The sequence below is a fragment of the Dasypus novemcinctus genome, chromosome 27, assembly GCF_030445035.2.
Source record: "Dasypus novemcinctus isolate mDasNov1 chromosome 27, mDasNov1.1.hap2, whole genome shotgun sequence".
NCBI classification, from domain to species: domain Eukaryota; kingdom Metazoa; phylum Chordata; class Mammalia; order Cingulata; family Dasypodidae; genus Dasypus; species Dasypus novemcinctus.
The window spans coordinates 22,022,673-22,030,331 of record NC_080699.1 but is presented as its reverse complement, the minus strand read 5'-3'; positions in this window follow the sequence as shown (position 1 = coordinate 22,030,331).

Here is a 7,659-nt window from a genome sequence, read left to right as displayed (position 1 = left end):
GCTCACAGGAAGCAAGCTTCTTTCTGCATCGGATCTATCTCACCCTCTGGTCACCCCAGGAGGCCGTGCTCCTGCACCTCCAGCCACAGAAACCCTGAGCCTCGCCGCCCCCTTTCCTGGGAATTCCCTGCAGCCGGCTCTGCCTCGCAGTCTCCCCACAGCGCCGGGGCTTCCCTCCCCGCCCAGGCATGTGGCGTTTTGCCTTTTGCTTTTCTCTCACCCCCTGTGTTTCTTCACATCCATCTCTGTCTGCCAGACACTCACGTCCAGGCTTCCTCTGGCATCTATCCATCGTCCCCATCCATCTAAATGCAGAGATATTTACATTTCTAAAGCCCAGTGTGTTTTATGATTCCTCCTACTTCAGCCAAACGAGGATTTCCTCTCAAATCTGCTCAGTTAGGCGACGTGGGGGAAGGTGGACCGCACGGAGTAACCCCTCTCGAGGCTGTTTGTTCTGCAAGAACAAAGTGACGTCGGCGGGGACAGAAAGCAGACAAACCAGTCACAGGCCTAGCCCGCCTGCCTCACTCAGGGACAAGCGGAAAAACTAACGAGCTGTTTGCCTGGGTCCTGGGTATATTTTTAAATGTACTGAGCTGTCTTGAAAAATCCTCCCAGAGGCTCCATCATGGGAGTTTATTTGTAATACTTAAGGACCAAGAGGAAAAATATGTATGTATCTTCCCTGCTGGAACATAATGCCCTGGTCCCTGGGAAGCTGAAAACAGAGACTAGTGGGCTCCCTGGAAGAGCCTGGACTCTGGTCTTGAATTTCCTGGTGTGAATCCCCACAGTGGATCTGACTGGACACATAACCTTGAACGAGTCACCAACGTCAATGTTCCCATCTGCAAAATGGACGTGATAACCCAGGTCAGGGTCCAGAGAATTAAAGGGAATGATACCCCCAGCACAGGCCCCAGTGCCTTACACACAGGACTCAACAGACGCTGCTGACGTTTTTCCCCTCTAGGGGAGCCACAACCTTGGAGGCTGAGAATCTGGGGACCGAGATTGAGCAGACCCACCAGTGGTCACCTTCTACCCAAGACTGAAACTGCCGGGGACCACAGAACCCTGGGGTTTCTCAGGTAGACCATTGTCATTCCCCATTTTGCCCTGAGCAGTCAATCCCCCAGCACTTAACTTAAAAGCTTTATGCATTGGTTTTTGTCTTGTTTTGTTTTTTAAATAGGAAAAAAAAAAAAAAAAACCCTCTTCTTGTCTGTCCAGTGTTTTCCCAGCAAAACAGCAAGTCAGCACTAAGGATTCTCCTAGGTCAGCAAAACTGATGTAGCAGGGGGAGAATTTGGGGGAGTTTGAGGAGGCCTTAACAAGGAGGGAAATTTGGGGGAGGCCAGGCACCGGCCAGTTTCCCAGGGCTCCCAGAGATTCCTCGTCGTCGTACCTCCTCTTTCCTTCAACATCTCTTCCACTCCCTGCCACCCACGGGAGCCACCTGCAAGACAAGCTACGAGTCTCTAGAGAAGTGGGATCCAGGAAAGGCATTTCCCCAGCCACAGTCTGGAGTCTGATGACCAGAAGGATGCTCTCCCCCCGCCCCCCCAACACACACACGCGCAGGCGCACAGTAGTCTGGGCCGTTCCTTTCAGGGCCCATCTTCCAGGAATTCTACACCTGTGGCTTTTGGCAACAGGGAAAGTGTAGGTTATATCACCAGCCATCCACCATCAAGCACTCCTGCCTGCCCAAAATGCTTGGGTCACCAGCCACAGAGAAGCACATGCCAACAGCTCTTGGTCAGTCTTGCCGAAGGATGCCTCCTCCTTACCTTTTTCGTGTCGCCGCCAGCAGTGTGCTGTCATCTTAATTCAGCCCAGGGCAGCCAGCCTTCGGAAAGGCTCCTGGATTGCAGGTGCTGCCCTATCCTCCTCCCCACCACCCCAGGGAATCTGGAAATCAGACCCATCCCAGACATAGTCATGGGAAGAGCACAAGCACTAGGCCAGTAAAGTTTGATTTAAGATCCAGGCTCTGCCACTCTGGCAGCTTGGGAAAACAACTTAGTCTCACCGTGTCTCAGTTGAGAAATAGGGATAATGAGTCCTACTCAAAACCTTGTTCTGAGGACTAAATGTGCCGCTAAAAGCAACCAGCTTGAATGCTGGGTGCAGAGTAGGTACCTGATACTTTATTGAGCTTACTCAATAAATTGTGACTCTTGTGGTTATTTAAAACAAATGTAATAATGATAAGGTTATCTGATGCCCGATTGGGGACAAAGGTCAAATCCTGTTGCCTAGGTCCCTGCAGCTACAACTGGTCGGAGTATGTTGGAAAGCAAGTCCCAAGTCATCCACTGCTGCTCTTGCTCTCCCCAGTTAGTCTCCAATTGCATTTGTATTCCTTTGCTGCCAGCCGGCCTGTGCATATGGAATACATTTTCTTTGGGTGTCTCACCATTAACGTTTTCATTTCTGCTTAGCGTCATGGTCTTTGCACATCGCTGGCCTTCCCGCGTGCTAAGCCTGCCTTTGTGTGGGCTCACTTTGTCCTCTCATTTCCTGATCAGCCAGGAAGCATTCCCGGGCAAGAGCATTTTGGGGAGAGGTTTTGCACGCCAGCTCAGTTCAGTTTGAGTTTTGGAGAAGGATGAATCAAGCCCCACCCCCAAACACAGATCTCCTCTCCCCCCTGGCACCTATGGTTGCCTGTGGATCCAAATCCAGCCTTCTTTCCTTCCCAGATGTTCCGACTCTCTCCACTGACTGCTCAGCCAATAACTACAAAGAAGGACTTAGCTGCCATGTTTGAAGCTTCATGCCATAAGTAAGCTGACCATGACTCCGGAAAGATGACCCTCCATTTAAAAGAATATAATAATTCACAGTGTTGGCAAAGGTGCTGCAGAACGGGCACTTGTCATAGCCACTGATGAATGGAAGTGTAAATCAGTATAACATTTCAAATGGGGTAGGAGAAAGGAAGGCAATTAGCCAACACTCAACAAGAGCTTTTGAAACAACAATTCCACTTCCAGGAGTGTGACCTAAGAAAGTAGTAAGAAATGTGGTTGAAGATTATTGTGATACAAAGATGTTCTTTGCACTAGAGTTTACAAAGGTGCAAATTTGCAAACAATCTAACTATCCAATAATGGAGAACTGATTAACTAAATGTATATGCCCATCCAAAGAATTGTGTTATGAAACTATTTTGAGAAACATGTTGTAGACTAATATTTAATGGCATGGGAATAGGCTCATGATATAAAACTGGTAAAAAAAAAAGACTATAAAGTTGCAAATATAACATGATTCCAGTTTTATTTTAGAATGCATATGTATAGGGGAAAAAACAGATTGTAAGAAAATTCTCGAAATATTAACAGTAATTATCTTTGGTGGTATGAGTATAATGATCTTCTTTCTTCAGTAGGCTTTTCCATATTTTCTGCAATGAACTTATTTTATGATCAGAAAAGAATGACAACCATGTCAATGAAAGGGATGCTTTCCTCTCCAGGGTCCATGACCACAGTAGAAACGTAGATGTTCCAGAAACCATTTTCAACCCCAATCTCTTAGGGCAGGGCAGGGGCAGTGCTCTCTGGTCCTGATTGGCCTGGTTCCATTCCCTGACAATGATGTGACACAAGCTGACCAAGCCTGGTTGTCCAAGTGGATAGAGCTGGCCCAGCCATCATCTCCTGGAGCTGTGTACCAACTGGGAGCCTTTTCCTAAGCCTCCTGCTAGCAGACTTTCCTCCTGTCTATTAGGTCACTGCAGATTGATTCATCTCACTTCACTGTGGTTTACAATTTGCAGTTCTTGACCCTTACATCCTCCCCTGGTGCTGGAGCCATGTTCTGCAATACCAACAAACCAATGGCAACAAGCAGTGAATCAGCTGCAAGCCTTGTATCCTCCCTGCCTCCCCAGCAGGTTCTCTGCCCTCTCACTTCCTTTCTGTCCCCATCCAGCATGCACACACACAGGCTCCTTCTTGCCAAAACATTCACCGGGAAGAAGGAGGGCAGGCCTGAGACTCAGCCAATGGGAATTCAGTTCTGTGCATCAAAGGTCTTTATCTCAGATCAGGCTTAGAAACAAGAGGCTCAGTTTGCAGGGTCCACGAGGTCTTGGATTTATACCATACACTTCAACTTGGAGCAGGAAATGCAAAGATTTCTGGCCCAGGTTACCTTGCAAGGCAGGAACTCAACAAGCTAAAAGACTCTGTGCTTCAGACTTAGGGTGGAGTATTTGCAGAATAATCCTTTTTACAAACCATGGCAGCAGAAGGTGTCCCTGGGACTGAGCAGAACGATCTATCTCTGTCCCTTACGGCCAATCCTGAAAAACTAAAAATTTGTATCCACTGAATCCTCAAGCCCTTTGGCCACTTGTCCCCAGATTCTCGCTTCTGCTCAACATGGACTCCTGTCCAGAAAATCTGCTCTCTCCGCTCTTCTCCTGTGCCATCATTTTCTATTTGTTTTTCCCTGACAATGCAATTATGAAAGCAACTAGACACAGAGGGAGAAAACCTGAATCCCAACCCTGGCTCCCTGTGCACTAGCTGAAAACCTTCAGGGAGTCACTAACGTTGCTGCGCCTCAGTTTCCTGATCTGAAACTAGAGGGGTTGAACAAAATCCCTACCCCTTTCCAGGGCTCACACTCTATAACCTTTCTCATGACCGAGTCAGAAGTCTTTGCTGGGTGAGCCACCCCCCAACCCGACTCCGATGACCCCAGATGGCTCCTGCGGTTTCCTTCACGGCTACAGGAATTCACCCAGACTTGGTCTGGGTTTCCTTTGTCAGTTTAATCAAGGTTTTTTGTCATTTGTTTTATCCCAGCCAGGTGCAAAGTACCTTTGGAACAATGGCCGTGTTTCTTCACAACCTCTTTATGCCTGTTCAGAACACAGGCAACCGTCAGGAAAGGTGGTTAGTTCTCTGACTAATGCCTACCCCTCAGGCAGACTGGAAAAGGGACTCATTTAAATTTGGTTTCCCTGCCAGAATTGTCAGGCCTCAGTGGCCTTGGGAAATCACCAAGGAGGAAAATCACTATTTATCCTAAAAACTGTGCAATCTACACGGACTGTCACCATCTCCAAGCTCCGGCCCACCCCTTACACAGCAGCATGAATTGCCCTATCCTGGCCCTTCCCAGGACCTTGGACACTTCTGGAGAAGTGTAGGCCTCTGCTCCCTGCCAGAGGGACCAGGCAGGGACTGCCGAACTTGCTAGAAATCCCCCAGCCTCTGCTCCCCATCAAAGATGCTCTAGAGAGGAGGTGACCTGGAAGGCAGACGCAGATGAGACTTGCATCATACCCTCTGAGCGGCTACTGTCTCTGCTGTGTATTCCTAAAGAAGTTACTTGACATCTCTGAGCCTCATTCTCCCATTTGTCTAAAATAAAGATCATAATACTTACCTTACAAGGTTACTATGAGACTTAATCAACTCTGTAAGCATGTTTTCTAAAACGTAAATATTTTGCTTTTTTTTTTTTTATGTATTCCTTCCCTTGTATCCAGAAGTCTTTAGTCTGCCAACTCCCTTCTTTCCCACCCACAAGACACCCCCTTTCCCCAAAGCTTCTGTCAGGCGAGCTGCACTAATGAGGGAAAAGAATTTGTACTGATATGCAGAGTTGGAACTCACAATGTATTTTCCTACTGAAACAAAGACATATGCAGTTATTTCAGTGTTGGGGGCAGAAATGGTCATGTTTAGCACCTTAGGTCATTCATAGATGTTTGAGGTGTTTGAGAACATGCATAATAACTAACTTACACACAAATCTTTGGAACCCTGCTGTATTAGTCAGCCAAAGGGGTGCTGATGCAAAATACCAGAAATTGGTTTTTATAAAGGGTATTTATTTGGGGCGGGAGCTTACGGATACCAGGCCATAAGCATAAGTTACTTCCCTCACCCAAGTCTATTTTCATGTGTTGGAGCAAGATGGCAACTAACATCTGCAAGGGTTCAGGCTTCCTGGGTTCCTCTCTTCCCAGGGCTTGCTTCTTTCCAGACTCAGGATTCCTCTCTTCCCGGGACTCCCGCTTAAGGCTTCAGCATCAAACTCCAACGTCAAAAAATCCTCAACTCTGTCCTTTGCCATGACTTTTATCTGTGAGTTCCCACCCACCAAAAGTGGGAGCTCAGCGCCCTACTGGCACAGGAGGTTTACATGATTACTTAATTAAGTAAATCTCTGAATCCAATATAATCTAATATGCCCAGAGGTAAAGATCAGTTTACAAACATAATCCAATATTTCTTTTTGGAATTCATCAATAATATCAAACTGCTACACCTGCCTATCTCTAAGTAGGGCTCCACCTCTGTTCCATCACCTTCAGGTAAAGCCATTCTGGGCCAGCCTGGTGGGCTAATGACACATTTGCAGATCCCAGCATGCCTATGACATGACAAACACAACTCTGGTCTCCTGCCTTCCCCTGCAGAGGAAGAAAGGGATGAAAGGACAAGGTACAATAAATCCTTTGCCCTCTTGTCATGCAGCAGGTGAGTGCTCTGCATAGGAGCCTTCAGGGCTTAAGAACTCTTTTTTCTGGTAAAGCAATGTCTGCAACAGACAAATACATTTTAACAGTCCCAGAGGAAAGGTAATCTCAGAAGAGACACAACCCATTCCTTGGCCAGAAGCAGGCAGACAGACCCTGCATCCTAAAGGCAGACTTGGGGAGCCTAGAGGAAGGGGTTCATGAACCCCAGAGCCAGCAGTGGATTATCCAGTGGCTTTGAGTAGAGTCAAGAGTTTTTGAGAGGGATTTGCACTGGAGACTCCAGCAGGCTTTGGAGTCCACTTGTCTCCAAGGAAAGGTACCCAGTGGGCCATCCAACCCACTTTTCCTCTCTCCCGAGGGCTAAGACCAAAGATGCAGCTCGCTGAGCTTCAGAGCCATTTGCCAACATAGGGACAAATCAGAAAGAAGCTGAGATGCAGACCCAAGAGCCTGGCCTCCCAGTCAGATAGCAGTGGATGTGGGTCGAGGTGGTCAAAATGCTGGCAGCCCTGAAATGTCTCCTGGGATGCAGATGGTATCCCCACCTCACCCCCACGCACAGGGCTGGAGCTCTTGGCTTCTTTTCCCTTTAACCCTAGCCAGCCTACCCTGTCCCCTGCCTCACTGAGCTCGTCCAGTGTAGTATCTGCCTTCAGTGCTGCTCTCTAGGGCCATCCTATACCCAGAGAGAGAGTTATATGCTAACCAGAGAACTGAAGAGGAGACAGTGAAAAGGATGGAGTGAGATTAACTCTACTCAAGACCATCCTTCTGATTACCCAGACACTCACTGTATTTGCTGTGCAGGACGGCTTGGGTTTAGGGCATTTACTCTTTAGACATCCCTTTCCCACTCTCCTTTGCCCAGCAGCAGACAGGCCTGGCTCTTAAGGGCTATAGGAGTCCATCTGAAAAGGGGGGCATTTGTTTTTAAACCCATTACTCTCTGAAACACCACCAGGCTTTTCCTCTCTCCTACGTGCCCACTAGCTTGGTGCCCAGTTTTACAGTGTTAACCATCAAGTACATTTCTCCACCTGTCACAAGCTCCATTCTTACACCATCATCATAAGCTCAGAGAACCTACCCATAGCAGGTAGCATTTTTTGAAGGCCTATGATGTGTCAAGCACCATGCTTGTC